General features: G+C 38.2%; 1 protein-coding gene across 6 annotated transcripts in view; it reads left to right on the plus strand.

Moving 5' to 3' along the window:
- RBMS3 (RNA binding motif single stranded interacting protein 3) overlaps positions 1-19,973 on the plus strand; it is a 480,675-nt gene that overhangs the window by 325,440 nt on the left and 135,262 nt on the right. The gene's annotated exons all lie outside the window — the stretch shown is intronic.

Genomic DNA, 19,973 nt, shown 5'->3' on the forward strand with positions numbered 1-19,973 from the left:
GATATGTCCCAATCCCTGGAACCTGCAGATATGTTACCCTTCATGGTAAAAGGGATTTTGCAGAAGTGATGGAGTAAAATATCTTGCAATGGGGAAGATTATCCTGGATTATTATGCAAGACCCCTCGTAAGAGGGAGGCAGGAGGGTCAGAGTTAGTACTACCCAACGCAACAACAGAAGCAAGATACTGGAGTCGAGTAAGAGAGGAACCAAAAGCCAAGTAATGCAGACAACTTCGAGAAGTTGAAATTCCGGGGAAAAAGAAGCTGTCCTGAAACCTCTAGAAAGGACACAGCCTTGCTAATGCCTTGATTTTAGAGTGGCTGACCTTCCGATGTGTGAGAAAATAAACTTATATTGTTTGAAGCCACCGAGTTTGTGGAAATTTGCGAAGGCTGCAGTTAGAATCTAACACACCTCATTCACCTCCATTTCTTTCTTTCCTTCATGCCATTCGGTGTTGCCTGGAGGACCAAGCCTCCATGGTAGTGTTTAGTCTGGGCGATGTGCAGAATTCATATTTAAGTTCAACTTCTTCGCCACATCAGATCGACTCCTACAGTTTATACCATGAGTGCACTGTGACCTCTGCCTGCTTGAAGGCCTTTGCTGCCATTGTCACGTGAATGTAAATACGTTCAAATGGAACTATGCTATCTTTCTTCCGAAGAATAAGTCATCCTTGAACTTTTTTTCTTGCAGAACGTACCTCTATGTCTTTGTTGGAAAATAATGTGAAATTTAGTTTAAAATTAAAAGATACAGTGTCATGTAGATAAGCAATGTAGTATTCCAGTGATATTTATCTTATCAGTAAAAGTGTTATCTTAAAATATGGAAATTTTGAAATGATATTCATAGGTATATATTTAGCTTATATTTGCTCATTCTCAGACCCACTGAGGTATATTTCATTGGTCACAATCTATAACCAAAATATTTTTGCTATAACATATAACTAATTCACCAAATCCATGGACATTAACCAGGGTTTTGTTTTGTTCCACCACTAATGGAAAACGAATTCCATCTGCTGTTGTTTGTCTTATGAGGAACCAAATGTTAAAGATTAGTCTCGATTGTTTTGTTCACAGAATGTATAAATTATACTTCTGAGGTGTGGGGCAAATAATGGGTTATAACACTTTGCTGTATTCTTTTTTTGGTTCATATTAAAAATAGGTAGTTTTATATTTTCTGCTCTTGGTTGTAATTTTGTTTATATCAGGAAATATGCAAAAAGATGTGGTGCAGATTCCATGGTTATGTAAATATTGTTTTAACTGTAAAATAACTGACGACTTTTACTGAGATGGGCTGAGAACGCTCTTTTCATCGCTTTGCCTGTAATTGGTTCCCATGGGACCAGCAAAGTCCATGGTTCCTGACAAAGTGGGCAGCAACAGGGAAGTTACGAATTAGAAAGCAATTATGACTGGGCTTGTCAATAAAATTGCACAATCATTTACTAGAGTGTTGTGTTTGAGGTTTGTTAGGGAGCCCAGGATACAAAAATGTTGCCATAAACTAGTACGTAATTTCATCATATTTCTTGGTAAGACAAACTCTTAGTTGTCTTTTAACTTAGACTTTCTCTGGGAGATTATGCAATATTAGACAATATGGTTAATATCATTACTGAATAATTTAAAATTACTTTCTGTGAAGGAATGAATCCCGCTAATGGACTTCAGTGAAAGGTTCAGACTTGGGATTCAGTTAGGCTGGTGTATCCAACCTCTTATGAATTATGTCAGTTTTGATTGATTGATTTTTCACTAAGATTTATTTGTGCAATTCACAAAATGGAGATAATAATGGACCCAGGAAAAAGGGAAAGATGCAGGAGGCCATGTTGTATGACACATAGGACAACAAATAGCATAGAGTAAATGCAGAGGGGGATCCCAAAAAGATGGAGTTATCTTCTGAAGGTCAGGCCCCTGCTAGTACAGGCTTCCCCTGCCATGTGAGTATGCTAGGAACCCATCCATATCAGTGCACCAGCTGGCATTGTTGTGAGAGGGTGTGTTTGGCTTTAGTGATTTGGTTTTTGAACAATCCATGCATTTGCCCATTTCGCGATAGGTGCCCACACCATGCTGAGTGTTCAGCAGTTTTTGACCCAAAACAGCATGACCCCTGTGCCTCCCACTCCCTATTCACCCAATCATGGCCTGAGTGACCTTTTATTGGTGTGTTTCCCCGAATGAAAAAAAGTCCTCCAAAGAAAATGTTTTGCCAGTGTGGAAGAGGTGAAACAAAAAACAGCAGAAATGCTATAAGGCATAAAAATCAACAACTTCAAAAACTGTTTTAAGTAGTGGGGAAAAAAGTCTCAATAGGTACATTGCATCAAAGGCATTGAATGACTGAAATTTAAACACGTAAAAGTAAATACACAATTTAAAAAATATTATTTACTTATTTTTTTATATAGAGGGGAAGGGAAAGAGAAAGAGTGGGAGAGAAATATCAGTGTGTGGTTGCCCCTCATACATCCCCTACTAGGGACCTGGCCTGCAACCTAGGCATGTGCCCTGACTGGGAATTGAACCAGTGACCCTTTGCTTCATAGGCCTGTGCTCATTCCACTGAGCTAAACCAGCCAGGGCTAAATACACAATTTTTAATAAATAAATTCTGAGATTTTTTTCATCCCTCCTGATACATTCGTCATTTCAAGGTGCACCTCCCCGACACAATCTTGGAAAAGCCTGTTTTGGAGAAATAAATGGATGAAGCCATTTAGAATTATGAATTAAACATGCTTTTTAAAATCTTTTCAATCATGTCCAATTAAATAGTTTATGTTGAGCAAGAGTTCCTACCTTCCCTGATCTATGGGACAATGTCATACAAGAGGCACCTTGTGTGGATAAAGATTCTGATTTTCATTTATTTATTTGTAACTCCTGAGAGCTCTGGAGTTTGTCTTTACACTCACTAGTTATGACTTTGTATCTAGGGTCAGAGTTCCAGTTTCAGCACAAAGGGCTCTTGCCTTTGGCAGCTGAAGGCCTGTTATGAAGGGCAGAGATTAAAATTATTCTGGGCTAAGATCTGTAATTTTCTATATTAAGTCTTAGACCAGTAGCATAATGCTAGTAAAGTAAGGTATTAGTAACAGTGACTCATTTCAATGTCTTTTTCTCATGAAGCAATCAGACTAGTAATTTTAAATCCAGTACAGGGGATAAATCTGAACCACTCTAGCTTTGTGCTTTAAATAAAACACTACGAATCTACACAGTGAGATGTGGTTTTCCCATTTATAGCTTGTAGAGTCAGAACACCTGTTCTCAATACAGAACAGAGATGACTCTTCCTTCACCTTTCCCTATGTCTGTGATAATGAAGGTCTTCAGTGCATCACGTCTCAGTTGCTGAGGGCCAGTTAAGAAGGCAGAGAGGCGCAGTTCAGAGAAGTCCTTCCCTCCAAGGCAGCTAGGTGAGGGCTTGCACCTCAGAGAGCCAGAGCACGTGGACAGGCTGTCAGGAATGCATTCACGGGATCTCTCCCCACTGCGCCATTGTTGTGAGAGGGTGCGTTTCCTACATCTGTCTGCATTTTGTGAACTATACCATTATTATAATAAAGCTCGATTCTGTTATAAGCCATATTTAGTAGCAGAGCACAGGTTTCTACTTTGTGTTTTCTTCGACTTAAAGCTAATGTATATATAGTAATTACAATATGCTTTAGATTTTGTTCAGTTTTGGCATAACCGTTGAAGTTGAAAAGCTCAGTAAGAAAGTCCAAGGAATCCCAAAGAAGTTGGACCCAAAGAGGAACACACCAAGACACATCATCATTAAGTTACCCAAGATTAAAGGTAAAGAGAGAATCCTAAAAGAAACAAGAGGAGAGAAAACAGTGATCTACAAAAGAGTGCCCAGAAGAGTACCAGCTGATATCTCAAAAGAAGAAGGCGAGAAAGGGGCTTGCAGGCAAGAAGGGGCTGGAAAGAAGTATTCCAAGTCATGAAAGGGAAGGAACTATATCCAAAATTATTATATGCAGCAAAGCTATCATTTAGAATAGAAAGGCAGATAAAGCGCTTCCCAGATATGGCCAAGTTAAAGGCATTCATCATCACCAAGCCCTTATTATATGAAATGTTAAAGGGACTTCTCTAAGAAAAAGAAGATCAAACCTATGAGCAATAAAATGACAACAAACTCACAACTATCAACAAATGAACCTAAAAAAATGAAAACAAAAACTGAGCAAACAACTAGAACCAGAATAGAAGCAGAGAAATGGACACTACATGGAAGGATTTCAATGGGAAGGGAAAAGGGAGGAATGGGGGGAAGGTACAGGGAAGAAGAAGCACAATTAGTAGGCATAAAATAGACAGGGAGAGGTAAAAATGGTATAGGAATCAGGGGACTCAAAGAACTTAAATGTACAACCCATGAACAAGAACTAAGGGGGGGATGCAGGAAGATTGGGGGGAGTAGGGTGAAGGGGAGATAAAGGGGGGGAATTGGGAAAACTGTAATCACATAACCAATAAAAATACTTAAAAAAAAAGTTCACCTGAAAGAAAAATACAATAATTTAAAAAAATGAAAGTCCAAGGAAAGTCCAAGGACCTAATGAATACTCTAGGGTTTTTATGTAAAAACATTTGTATGTTCTGTGAATTGTCTAAAAATTCTTCAGCCTACAAAGAGACAGGAATGTTATATCAGGATATGATGAATAATTATTAAAACAGGATGAAAGACTATGGAGATTCATTATCCTATCCTCTTTACTTCTGTGTATGTTTGAAATTTTCCTTAAAGAAAAGTTATTAAAAAAAAACAAATTAAAGCAGATATATAGAGATGAAAGGGCAGCTCTGGGTTTGTTGATCTTAACAGATATTTGAGAGGTCAAAAATATGAGAACAATCTAAAAACTGATTGGAAAGTAAAAGAAAACAACTCTTGGGACAGTGGTTAACTGTGGTGAGATTTACTCCTTGGAGTGGAATTAACATCATTTTTATGATCACAAAAGATACTTTTGCATCTGTTAATATATGTGTAGCTTCATAGAAACCTTTTCCTATTCTTTTCTCTAACACAGATCTGAAACCTACTCCAAGGTATTCCTTCTCATTGCACACTCTCTTCCATACAGGCATTCACGCAAACACCTACACACACACACACACACACACACAAATACCTAGAATATCTTCCACCCCTATCATGAAAGGAATGTGTGTGAATATTTCTCATAAAAGTAGGCCAATTAAAGAAGTGTTTTATCACAGCATTTGGGTTCAAATCAGATGATGCTGCAAATTGTCTTTCAGATTCAGATGTTTCTATACAGTTGCTCCACTGTCAAAAGGCTAGGAAAGCCCAATAATTTTAACAGAACAAAAGCCAGCCAAAATTCCATATGTATATCTTTTAAAAAAACCTAAAGCAATAAACAACATATAATTCATTTCCATTTTGATGACCATCGTAATTACAATACTGGATTAGAGTGAACTTCACCGATTTAACAAAAAACTCCTCACTCTATTACAAAAATAACCAGCTAACAGATCAATTCTGCTAGGGGAAAAAATTATATGAGTGCCTGAGTATTTGCAGCCTTTATTTCCCCTCTGTTTCCCAAAGAATATTGTACATACATGTTTTCTTTTTTTCCTGATGGAGATAATGGGTGGGTAGAGCTGCAAATTTGGCAGGAGGTAGGCCAGACTGGCGATATTATCTTCCAGCCAAAAATAGGATTAGATCGTAGATAATAAGAGGAGGAAGAACAAAGACTAAGGAAACCCTGGGGCAGACGGGATATTCAGAGACAGTGGAAAGAAAGGAAGAGAGATACTTATTATTGGGATCTTCTTTATATGTGTAAAGATAGTAGGGTAGATTTGAATTGCTTTTAAATCTTTCTTATTGTATTTCCTTGCACTTGATTCCATGCTGAGATTGGACTATGAAGCAAACCAGCATCATTAGAGTAACAATCATTTACCAAACATTTGATTTACTTTTTTGATTCATAATCACCGAAGGTACAGGAATAAAGGCCCACAAAGGATTTATCTTCTTATTTGTTCACTTCTAACCTCTCTTCCATCGAAACTCCCGTTCCTTTGAGATTATATTATTGCCACTTTCCTCAGCTCCTTTGAGCCTAACTGAAGGAAATTTCTATTCTGCTCCCCACTGCAACTAGAGAATCGGGAGCCAGATGGGATAAGATGAGGGACCTTAATTGGACTGTCCTCTAACACTCTTATTTAAATATGAAAACATTTATTCCATAGTGGGATTTGCTATCTTTACAAGGAAATAAAGCCCAAATCTTTAGGTTTATTCATGGATATATCTCCACGTAATGAAGGACAGCTTGAAAACTTGAAACTTGAAACCTGTCCCTTGAAACTTGGTTCTCATATCATAAAATGGGTCTTCCTCCTGAGGGTCCATTGCTATCACCCTGCTAACCTCTGAGGACACCAAATTCCCTTTTACTCTGGTACAAAAGAGGGTCAAGATCAGAACCCTACTACCTTTCTGCTCTCCTCCTCCATCACCCTCTTTCTTCAATTCAGACCCCACACCTCCTTGTCTTTCTTCCAAAGAGCCAAGCATACACTCGCCACCGGACAGTTACTCTCCTGTTCCTTTTTCTGGAATACTTTGCTTCCACACAGCTCCATAACTTTCTCCTTTTCTTCATTTAGGTTTTTGTCTAGATCTTTCCAGACTTCTGAATCTCAGATATCACTGCCTCCCCTGCCACCCTCTGCCTTTTACATTGCCTTGGCTGTTTTTCCTCAGCACTTATCAAAAAGGAAGTATTATTTATGTATTTCCTGATTTATTGTCAGTCTCTCTTTACTATGATATAAGTTCATAAACTTATATCCCTGTTTGTGACAGCAGGGACTTGCTTTGTTTGTTTGTTTGCTTGTTGTTGGGTTTTTTTTTTTCCTAGTTTAGATCTGCAGGACCTAGAATTATGCCTGGAAGATAGTCAGTGCCCAATAAATAATTTTTGAATGAATAAATATCCTTAGTGTTCTCCCAATATTGAGAAAGGGCTATAATTATTCAAGGTAGTTATGATTGTGATAAGAAGTAAGAAGGAGGGGACAATTATGCCCAGGAAGATATATGGAATGAACCGTGGAGTATCATAGATCTGAAATTAAATCCTGGTTCTGACACTTATTATCTGTGTATACTTGCTCAATTCATCTAAACTCTGTGATCTACAGTTTTCCACCTCAAAATGGATTTTTAACTTGAAGACAGGTTGTTTGGAGGGTAAACATGATAATGCTCTAAAAGCATCCAGCACGATGTCAATCACGTGAGAGGCTTTATTTCAAAATTAACAACTATATAATTCACCTTAGAAAGCGTTCATTCGTCTTTCAGAGCTTATAATTTATACCCAATTTTACACTGAAATTTAGTCACTTTCCACTTTTGTATCTACCAACCAGGAGACTATTCTGAGATATTTGTTCTAATTATTTTCTATAAGAGGGCAGGGAGTTCCTCCTCCTGATCATCTGAAACGAGTCTTCTCAGAATCAACCTCCCACTTGAGAAAGTAAGTGACCCATCTGAGTTGTGGACATTCTGTTTAGAGCCAGCTTCCCATACGAACCACCACATGACTGATTCTGGGTACGATCTCCCTTTAGAAGATGCCCTTTCTGTTCCTCTAAAGGCCTCAGGTGTAGCCAAAGCTTACAGTGTGATGTACATGCCTACTCACTAAGACAGGGGTTCGCCAAAGCTAGTGAGAGGATTGTTTTATTTCATTTTCAGAGAGAGGGGAAGGCAAAAGTTGGTCTGAGGTTAGCTAACTCTCTTTTTTTAGAATTATTTTATTGTTGTTCAATTATAATTGTCTGCATTTTCCCCCCACCACTCCCCCCAACTCTAGCCAAACCCACCTCCCTCCCTTGCTTCCACCCACCCCCTTGGTTTTGTCCATGCGTCCTTTATAGTAGTTCCTGAAAACCTTTCCCACCATGTACCCTCCCTGCTCCCCTCTGGCTATTGTTAGTGTTCTTAATTTCTTTTAAGCGCCTTCAAAATGGAAAAGGAGAGACTGGTACTACTTTGTCCCTTCTATTATCTGGCAACTTCAACAGGGCCTCCCATAGGCTACGTCTGCGAGAGTGAAACAAAGCAGAGNCCCCCCAACCCTAGCCAAACCCACCTCCCTCCCTTGCTTCCACCCACCCCCTTGGTTTTGTCCATGTGTCCTTTATAGTAGTTCCTGAAAACCTTTCCCACCATGTACCCTCCCTGCTCCCCTCTGGCTATTGTTAGAGTATTCTTAATTTCTTTTAAGCGCCTTTAAAATGGAAAAGGAGAGACTGGTACTACTTTGTCCCTTCTATTATCTGGCAACTTCAACAGGGCCTCCCATAGGCTACGTCTGCGAGAGTGAAACAAAGCAGAGTGTTTTATTGTGATGTAGTGTATGTCAGTCTTTCACAAAGTTGGCCTGGTCAAACAGATCATAATCAATGTAAAAGGGACACTCTCCTCTCACCACTTGAAGTTTCAAGGTTTAAAATAGAACCTTTGAACCCTCTTCACTTCTAAAATGCAGCACTGTGATGAATGCAGAGTTATAGGTCTCCTTTCAATTGACTGTCCAGTTCCTACGATGAGAACAGAAGAGAGGCCCAGCTTCAGGGCTGTTTTTTATATGTGCCCCACCAATATTAACACCACCTAGCGTTTGTTTTGTGTGTTTTGTGGTTCATAAAAGCTATTCATGGGCCTATATTACATAACAGCCATATCATTACTACCAATCATTTATTCAACAAACACTTACTACATGTTACTATATGTTACCAGATTTGGGGGAACTGCTGAATGTAAAGTCACAGGATCCTGGGGGTTAGGAGGCAACCACAATTTATAAGTAAGTTCCAGATATTTTATTGGCTGCTCCAATGTTTTACAATGAGCAAATAAGAAAATTGAGATATGAAAATAAAATTCGTTATTAGTAAAAGAATTCTAGAAACCATTCTCTTTCTATCCACAGTTTGTGTGAACTCTGTCAAATATGAGGAGAAGGGAGAGTGAGAAAGAGGGAGAGGAACATGAGTGTGTTTTCCTGATGAAGATAGTGTGTTCAAGTGTGTTTTCAAGATGAAGGCCTCTTGTGCCCCCCTGACTGGGAACTGGCCCGCAACCCAGGCGTGTGCCCTGACTGGGAATCAAACCCATGACCCTTTGGTTCAGAGTCCGGCGCTCAGTCCACTGAGCCACACCAGCCAGGGCTTTATGCAGAGATATTTTAAAACTGGACAGACATGTGTATTGCCCAACTGTGTCCAAGTGCAGACGTGGCCCATTTAGCTGAGTGGATGCAGAAGGAACAATCACAGTGGGTTTGCTCTACTGTCTTCAAGTCATAGGATAGTTTTCAGAGCATTCTCTGCTCTGAAAAATTAAAAGAGTTCGCTAAAGCTGTGTGTGTGTGTAAACTGTTAGGTTCCAGGAACCACACGATGCTTTATGAATACCAAGATGAATTATGCAGTGATCCTACCCTCAAGGAGCTTTTGAGTCAGTAGAGAAAGTCATATAAACATGAGTGAGCCGAGGTGTTTAATAGATACCAAGTTACATGTCTCTCTGGTAGATGCATACACAGAGATTGGAGTTGATTTGTGATTTTTTAATTACTTGTTTAATCTCTGCTTTGCTATCAGGAAGAAAATTCTTCGAGGGCTAGGCCTGTATCCATTCTAATTCAGTGCTTGAAGCTTGTACAGACAGCACAGTGGTTCATATACAGCACCATGGCTCAGATTAATTTTGAATGAATATTAGGCAAGGATGAATACATAAATTAAACAAATGTATTAAACATTAATTCATGGAGGTTCACTCTCTGAGATTTGGGGGTGGGGGTAAGGTAGGGGTGGTAGCTGGAAAAAGAAACAGGCAAAATTCTGTGAAAGTGAATACCTGGGGATGGGGAGAAGCCAACCCAGACAGGCAGAACAGTGTAAGCAAATCCGAAGGTGTGTGAAAGGTCTCTGCCGTTTTTGAGTAGCCCTGTGAGTGGAAGTGTGTATTTAGGTCAAAGTTAGGTGGTGTTTTGCGCTAAGGAGCTTGGATTGTATCCTGCAGGTGAACATGCAGGGGATGAACATGATAAAGTTTGCATTTTAGGAGGATCTAGCGGCAATTGGAATTTATATAGCAGGCTTTTACTGGTCAATCCCAATGGAAGAATTGGTACCTATGTAAGAAAAATGGATTTAGGACAGTTACTCAAACCTTCCCTGAGGTAGTCTAGCCCTAAGCTCTCTTATCCCTGTGTTTCTATAACAAGAACAAATGGATGTTTTATTTGAGATCCATTTGTAGCCATTGTTTCTACAGTAAACTCCTCCGTAGGTGGGGACTGCCAAGCTATTTTGTTTTATTTTTCTATGACTAAGATTAATGTATTCAGAGATGGTACAGCACACATGGTCTTTAACACCTTTTTGAAAAACTCAATTTTTATTCTCTGGGTAAAATGTACTTAGTATTGATGAGTAAGTGATTTAGGCTACATGAAGCACTCTTCAAACTGTCACAATTCCAGCACTTCGGCACTTGAATTAGAAAAAGATCAGTCCCACACCACTGCCCAGTAAATCCTTCGGCCACTGAAGGGGGGGTCCTCATCCCCACGGAAACCTCTAGCCTTGATAACTGACACCTACAGTGTAATATACGGCGTTACTTTGAAGCTGGAATTATATTTATTTCTACTAACTCAGTTCACTGCATTTTGGGAATTCTTTCAGCCTCTAGCACAGGAAATATATGCTTAGGAACAGCATGTGGGAAATGGAGATATGTTTTCTTGACCCGAGTTGAGTTCAGTTTGGGGTGCATATGTGTTTTCTGTGTTGGTGTTGAACTGTAAGTAGATACTGGGAAGAATCCTGATGTTCTTCATTAAAAGATTCATCCCTACCTTTGCCTCACCACTTGTTTTTACCTCGGGCAGTTACTGCGAGTCCCACATGAAATTAGAGCTACACCTGGGATAAGACTTGAAATTCTTGTTTTGTTTATTTCTTTGTCAAGTGCACTCATGAGTTATATCGAAACATGGAAATTAGGGGGCTGTTTGCTGTCTTCAAAGAAGGAATGGTTGTGCCCTCACTCTTCAGTCCTTTAAAATTTAATTAATGTAATGAATCCGCAAGCAGTTTTTTGTCTATCTGCCTGAATTTATTTAGTAATTTGATCAACAGATAATGAAATGTGCATTAACCCTCAGCCACTCTGCCAGGCCACTGGGGCAGATGCTGAGCAAAGGTGAACAAGATCCGGCTCCTGACTTCAATCAAATCAAATTCTCATAATTGTAGAGAGGAACATGGAAATGCATTATGGAAATTTAATAATATTTAGCTGGTTCCCTACTAATGACTAATGGACATTTACAAATAATGGTGCATGACAATTAGGCTACAAAACTGAACAGCATTTCAAAAGGGCGATATGTGGCAAGATAGAAAACGTGCCGTATAGAATTATTGTAAACAAAGAACAAAACCCACCTATGAAGCAATAGTGCCCCATTGGGAATTAATAAAAAAGAGAGAACTAGACAGACAGATTAGTACATCTATATTTATGCATGTTATAAGAAAAGGGAGGAGGGGAGGTGGAAAGAGGTCTTATACTTTTCATTTTACTCTTTGTATAGTTTGGATTTACTAACCTTATACATGTCCTTCTTCCGTTTCTTTATTTAATTGTTTACTCATTTATTTTAATATCAAAGGTGTATTATACTGTGAGCTTATAGCCTCTGATTTTCTTCTTTGAACTTCACTTTGGCAAACGTGCCAAGTTCCACAGAGTGTGTAATCACCTATGGACATGGCATCCAGTGTGCAAAAAGCTTTGTCAGAGGCGGCCCGGCGCCGAGATACAGGGGAGGGGGAGTGAGGGGAGACCAGGCAATGGTCCATCTTGGTCAGTAAATAAGATTCTTTTATTTTTAAGACTCTATCTTAGGAGGCTTTTCCTCAATGTTCTGCCTTCCAACTATACAAGGTTCTTCAATTTATAGGTGGGTGTGTAAATAACTCACTTGTAAGCCAGTTGATGCTTCTTGAGATTACTGGTAATTTCTGCTTTTCTTGGTGTCAAACTATGCCTTCGTTTGACACAGGTAATGTTTTGGTCATATTCCCCAGAAAAGGAACCAAGTTTGACCTTCAATGCATCCTCTGTTTTCCCATATACTTGAAATGGTAATGTAATTTTCCTGATTCACTTTGGTTTTTCTTTCAAAATAATTGTTTCATAAATGAAAAGAATGATCAGAGAACTGTTGACAAATTAAAAATAATAATGGTGTTTTAATACTTTAAAACAGAGAGGTGAGTTGTAGGTAATGTAATTACCACAATAATGTGATTTATCAAAAAGTGGTTTTCTCTGTCATGTGTCTGGGAAAACAGATGTTCTCTGCTTTTATTATCACTGTGGGGCATTTTCCTCTTCTGTGCACTGCTTCCCATAGTAGAGAATTGTATTTGAAACTAAATAAAAGCATCAATCCATTACTGAAGGGTAAAATTGGGAATGCACATGCAAATTACATTTTCTCTGAAGTGTGTGAACTTTTTATTTATTTCCGCTTTTCGGGTTGATGTTGTGTTTGTTTTGGCCTAAATGATGGGGTAACCACGTGTCTGACACTTGTAAGTATAACCCATGGAATTTGTCTATTCTGTTGGACAAACTATTATTAGAATGGTAATGGAAATCATGTTAGGAGATCAGCTGTTTAGTTTTAATTCTAATTCTAACCTGTGGGCAGAGAACCATTGTAATCATATCTTAATGAATATTCGATCTTTTTCTTCCACCCCAAAGTTATGAAGTCAATCACAAAAACTGCTGAAAAGTAATTTCCTTTTACCTCTGATGGTAAGGAAGGGAAAAAGTGAGCAGTTGGAGGGAGAAGATGAGAGAACACAGCTATGGGTGTTTTACCAACGGCTACTACAGTGTAGCTGGGAATTCATTTGACTTTTATTTTCTTTGTTGATAAAATGAAGGGTTTGAATTAAAGAAATTTTAGGATCATGTGAGAAAGGTTATATATACCTTCCAGATTGGAAGTTTATTATAACTCAGAACTACCCAAATAACTACATTTTGCTTATAACAGTATATAAGACATAATTAAATGGTAAAGAGGGTGCTGGGAGCTGAAAGAGAATGTAGCCAAATAGGTCACTTTACCAAAATATAATAACTTTCATGTAGTGTTTCTCATGTAAATTTTGGCTTAAATTAGGAACTTGCTAGTTATACATCTAGGAAGATATCTAAGATAGAATAGATATCACATTCATACACATACATACATGCATAAAAAGTCTATCACATATAGAACATATGTGGGAAAGAATATCACAAATCATTTGCACACAAATTAGGAACTTTACAAAACTGGATATAGTAGAAATAAGTATTTTGGAATATGTCTGGAAAAATAAGGGCACGGTTCAAACATAGAATTAGCAAGACATACACATATCTATTATTTTTACTCCAGGTCAGTGCAGACTACTTCTGCCTGCATATGGGAGGAAGTTGAGTACACACAACACTCAGCTTAAGGACTGTGGAGAATTATAGCAAGACATGAACAAAGGGCAAATCTATTGTGGTCAGGCCGCCAATTTACAACTTCAAATCTAGATGGTCCAGGTGTTCTAAAAGTATTTCAACTAAATCCTGTCGTTGTGTCCATGTTATTCAGTCACATTTTCATTCAGCAAATACACAATGCAAGCCTGTTTTTCAGCCACACTAGGTAATACTTGGTATCAGTCTTTCACATGCTCAAGTGGTGACCTGGCAGTTGGTGAGGGGGAGCTGTGCATGTAAAGTATGATGTTTCAAAAACTTTTGTGGTACCGGACATGACATCTAAACTAAAGGATGTTGTACGCCCATCATGCCAGAAGTTGTCATCCACTCTGTGCTTCCAAAATACCTATTCATACTTCCATGACAGCATCCGTTGTCATCTATTAGAGTACCTTGTACTTGTCTTTCTCCCGCTGGAGACCGTGACCACTAGCCAGGTGCAAAGTCCAGGGTGGTGCATCATGTATCATATGCAGAAGAGATTTGGGGTTTTTTGTTTGTTTTAGTGAATGAATGTGTTGAAATATTTCTAAGTTTGAGTAACATTCTTCAATCTGTGTCATTTTTAATCATTCATATAAACAGCTTTTTAATGTGCAAGTCACCCTGAATAGCATGGAAGTAATTAGCGGGGGGAGATTAAGCTTGCTTTATTTTTTTGCTTGGAAACTGATTCACATGCACCTAAAAGGCAGTTGTAGATGGAAATATCATTGAATTCTAAATTACAGTTCTTTTTTTAAAATAAATTACCTTTTTATTTTTATTTTTTAAAAGATTTTATTTATTTATCTTTAGAGGGGAAGAGAAGGAGAGAAGGAGAGAAATATCAATGAATGGTTGCTTCTTGTGAGTCCCCTGCTGGGAACTGGCCTGCAACCCAGGCATGTGGCCTGACTGGGGATTGAACCACGATCTTGTGGTTTGCAGGCCCACACTCAATCCACTGAGCTACACCAGCCAGGGCTATTTTTTTTATTTTTTAAAGATTTTATTTATTTATCTTTAGAGGGGGAGGGAAGGAGAGAGGGAGAGAAATATCAATGTGTGGTTGCCTCTCGTGCGTCCCCTGCCGGAAACTGGCCTGCAACCCAGACATGTGCCCTGACTGGGAATCGAACTGCGGTTGTTTGGTTCGCAGGCCTGCGCTCAACCCACTGAGCTACACCAGCCAGGCCTAAATTACAGTTCTTAATATTCTTTTTAAAAATATTTTTATCTCATCCCTCTAGTTTCACTCTGAGACTTGTCATTAGTTACCTAGCTCCTCCCATTCTACCTTTATTCTTTTTTTCTGAAACAACATTTAAAATCTATCTAAGCTGAAAAAATTTCAAATTTAATGTTTAAACTTCTAGACCTGTAAGTTATGGTAATAAAGAGATATATTTTTAAACCTCCACCCCAATCTATTATAAATTGTAGAAAATATTTAAAAATTGAATGATAAAATTGAAAAAAGTTCAATGTCTCTAAAGGACAGTAGAAATTCTGCTATTGCCCTATGTTAGTTAAAAATCTATGTCAATATCTACTTGTGGAATATGGTGTTAGAGAACAGTCTTAGTGGTTCATAAAACTGAAGATGTGTTAAGTTTTAATAGAAAGTCACAATGAAAGATTTTACAGTAGTTTTGCTGAGCAAAATATTTGCTGTTGTTTTGTTCATTTGCTTAAAACAGCAAGTCCTGTTCATCTTTAAACTATCTTACCAGTTTATGCATTGGATGTTTCACATTTAACACAAAGTTTGGAAGAGCAGAAATACTCCACTAAGTAAGCAAACAGTAATTACTTCTTCGTAATTACCATGCAACTTTATTGCTTTGCATTGCTATAATTATATTTTAAAGACTCCCCATTTCCATGATAGACCATAATGCCTTCTAGCACATTACAATCTGTGGCTTTTAACTGCATCTCACTTCCACAAAGGCATTGTTTCCACTCAGTCTCTGTTTTAACTACTGTTTAAAAAGACTTCACAAAATTAATTGGCACCATAATTCTGCAATAAGGAAATTGTAGACAATATGATATTTCTGTGCTGCTGGAATCATCTCATTACTCAGAGGAGTAGTGTTTGATATCTAAGAAGTATTCCTTCTTCTCTTAGGGAGTCAGTTAAAATCAAATCCTTTTTTCTCAAACTTCAGCGTGCACACTAATATCCGGAGGATCTGGTTCAAGTGCGGATTCCGATCCAGTAGATCTGAGGAAGGGCCCAAGATTCTGCATTTCCAGAAGGCGCCCAGGTGATGATACCAGTGCTGCTGGTTCTCGGACCATGCTTGGAGTAGCATCGCTTTAGAGTATTTAGAGTCTGATGTTTGAGCTCCATGATTTGTAGCTACATGAATACGGAGCTACCTGGTGTGTTGGGGGTGAGGGATAAAGCTGGGAAAGAAAATTCCAGGTAGGAAGAAAGGCCTATATAGGTGAGGCACTGTCAACCCCAATCAGGAGTGGGAGAGGTGTGATGAAAGATAAGATGAGGAGGACAAATTCTTATCTTTTAATCAAAGAGTTTGAATTTTATCTTGTAGTATTTAGAATTCACTGAATCACTAGAAAATTATGTACACTTTAATTCACCTAATTTACTAATGTTATCTCTTTTACACTCAATGAGATATACCCGCTTTGAGAAATTAAAAATCAAAATTACACTCCTGAAATTCAAGGATAATGTTATGGATATATCCATCTTTTTTTGAGTGACACATTGCAAATCTGTTTCTAAGGTTTCATTTTTTTATTCATGTAGTAATACTTACAGGCCTTTATTTTTCCCATCATAAGTATCTTCAAGTTAGTGAAGTAACAGCAGTTGTTTCAATTTAGCAACTTCAGTAAATAGAAGTAAGTTATTATCAACATCTACAGTATATTGAAAATTCTCAAATATCAGGGTGGCTAAGATTTGTGTTTTCTGAGACACTATAAAACACAAAGACATCTATCAGTTGTAAGTAAAGTCTCACTCCATGACTTTTTGAATTTCTCTGAGGGTAAAAATAGGTTTTTGCAAAGGAGATTGGGAGTGGGGTAAAAAAGGTGAAGGGATGTAGGAGTACAAATTGGTAGTTAAAACACTCACAGAGATGTAAAATACAGCAGAGGGAATTTAGTCAATCACACTGTAATAACTTTGTATGGGTACCCAAGTGGGTACTGGACTTATGGGTGGCTCACTTTGGGAGTTATATAAATATCTAATCACTACACCAAAACTAATATGAGTATGAACTGCAATTAGAATTTTTAATTGAAAAAAATAATGGAAATTTTCAAGATAGGTTTAAATTCCAGAATCTCAGTTTATCTGTATTTGATCAGTAGCAAACTAGAATATGATTTGGTAATTTCATTGCAAGGATGCCTCTGCAAATATTGTGATGCCAGTGTGTGAAAGAAATAAACCCTAAGGTCAACAATTTGTTCGGTGCCTCTTGTTTTCCTGACAGTGCTGCCCCCTAACTGTATAGCATCCAAAGCTGCACAAAAAGGCATTTGAATATGTGTGCACACGTGTGTGTAGGTATGTCATGTGTGTACACACCTATGTGCATATATACATATATGTGTAGACATATATTACTTATCATGATTATGTAAATGCATGCTACATATTTTATATATTTAATTACATATTTAATACATATGTTTTAACTAAATATTGGGAACATCCTGCCTTTTTAGATATGGAATTATAGGTATATTATTGTTTTATGGAGAACAAACTAAAAGTAGAGATTACCTCTTTCAACAAAGAAAAATCTCCTAGAACTTCATTCTAGAACTGTTAGGATCAGATAATTTAATGTGGGATTTGGGGAGAAAAACACTCAGTAAAACCTATTGCTGTGTGGATAGCACCATACTTTTTCTAGTAAGTGGAATGCAACTTTGATGGATTTAAACTGCCAATAGATCTTTTGTAATGGAGTCACAAAAAATAAGAGTAAAAATGATTTCAAAAAAAAACAGAAAAAGGGATATTCATCATGGGCAAGTGCGTTTCAACATGTATGAGTAACAGGACCTAGACCTGGCTGGTGTGGCTTGGTGGACTGAGCGCCAGCCTGCAAACCAAAGTGTTGCCAGTTCAATGCCCAGTTATGGCATATTCCTGGAAAGTGGGCCAGGTCAGGTTTCCAGTAGGGGGTGTGCCAGAAGCAATCACATATTGATGCTTCTCTCTCTCTCCCTCCCTTCCCCTCTGTCTAAAATAAATAAATAAAAATTTAAAAAAGAGTAACATGACCTGCATCATACAGATGGTAATGGAGGCCTGGCTTTGCTGATGACTCAGGAGAGGGGCCTGGGCTGCAGGGGCCAGATGGTCCAATGACAAGCTGTTGTCAGCAAGAACCATTCTGGAAACACAGATCTTCTCCATGAGCAAATCTTTTTGTCGTTCTTGGAGAAGAGTCACACATTCTGTGCCCAAACCACGATGGAGTTCAAATGGAAGAGAAATGATGTAGAATTAAGCCCAGTTGATGAAACACTCTGAACTCTGACTCTGACAAGTGATCACCTTTCCCAGCTGATAACCGGCAGTGTGGCTAACAGAGATGCTAAGAGATAATGGTAGTTATAGTTCGTAGAACATGGAGTTCGTATTTATTTAAGTACCATGCATTGTTTTAAGTCCTTTCTATGCATTAACTCATGTAATTCTCACAATAGCTCTTTGAGGTACATAACATTACCAACCCCATTTCATACAGGAGGAAAATGAGTCACAGAAATGTATTTTTAAAGTATATATTTTCTTATAACTAGTAAGTTATATAGTTATAACTATAGAGTTATAACTATAACTGGTCAGGAAACCAGACCTCAAACCCAGGAGGCCAACTGCTACCCCTAATAATTGACTGCACCCAGACTATGTACTAAAGCCTCTAGAGAGAGGAATGACCTGAAGAGAAGCCACTGTGATAGTCTGTACTGTACTATGTACTCTAAAAGAATGTGCTGTAGGAGGCAAAAATTGTAATGAGTCTTGCTTCTGACAGTAGCAAGTATGTCTCATAAAAGTCATTAGCCAATGAAGCATAAAAGGTAGAATCTACAATTCTTTACAGCAAGGTACTTATGGTAAGTCTGGATTTGGTTGTCTTGGTGGGAAATTTGTGTTACTGCCAGTGATAAACTCATATGTTAGCATGACCATTCCCTTTAAATGGATGGATGTACCTCAAACATTTATAATGTCAAGAGAGAAAATATCCTATAGTGACGCATTATATATATATATATATATATATACTTTTAAAATCTCACAGGAAATTTTCTCACACAAAGAGTTTTGAGACCCAGCTCTTGCATTTACCCACTTGGTGTTCATCTGAAGAAATAATTTAGACTATATCTAATGTGAGGAATCCCATAATCATTTTTTGCTTCAGCCAGATTAGTGAATGGTCTTGGCTAGAATGGTAGGGATGACTCATCTACATTTGTGTTCCATCTTCCAGCAGGCCAGGCTGGGCACATTCACCTAGCCATGCAGAGAGACAAGAGAAGCAAGCCCTAATGCTCAAGCATTTTTAAATCTGCTTTTGTCTCATTTGCTAATATCTCAGTGGCCAAAGCAATTTATCTGGGGTCAGACCAAGAGTCAGATTGAGAGGACTCAACAACGCTACATGGCAAAAGAGAAGGATACAGGGAGGGACAAAGAATTAGGGCTATTAATACAATTCATTTTTAGCAAAACACATTTTTTCCACCAGAGTATGGAGTGGTGGGGAAGGAAAGGGTTCATTTTGGTTTTCAGACTGTAAATTCAACTTAATATTTGGTCTGTTTAAGCAAATACACTAACAACAACTCAAAAAACCCTCCCAGCCATGTTAGTGTATTGATCAAGTCTATTAGGCCAATTTGCGCCCCCCCCCAATTCATTCATCTTTTTAAGATTTTATTTATTTATTTTTAAAGGAGAAGGGAAGGGGAGAGGGAGAGAAATATCAAGGTATGGTTGCCTCTTGTGGGTCCCTGCTGGGACCTGGCCTGCAACCCAGGCATGTGCCCTGACTGGGAATCAAACCGTGATCCTGTTTTGCAGGCCCGTACTCAATCCACTGAACTACACCAGCCAGAGCCAATTCATTGATTTTTAAATAATTTGTAGCAATAACAAGTAGCAATTTTTGCAGTCAAGTAGAAATGTGGAGGTGGCATCAAGTCTCAAAGAATAATTTTTGTCCTGTTATGTTTTTTAAAAGGTTGTCATTTTTGCAATGTTATTGTTGGAAGA

Source organism: Sturnira hondurensis, unplaced genomic scaffold (assembly GCF_014824575.4).
Source record: "Sturnira hondurensis isolate 20B ecotype Veracruz unplaced genomic scaffold, ASM1482457v3 Scaffold0019006, whole genome shotgun sequence".
Taxonomy (NCBI): domain Eukaryota; kingdom Metazoa; phylum Chordata; class Mammalia; order Chiroptera; family Phyllostomidae; genus Sturnira; species Sturnira hondurensis.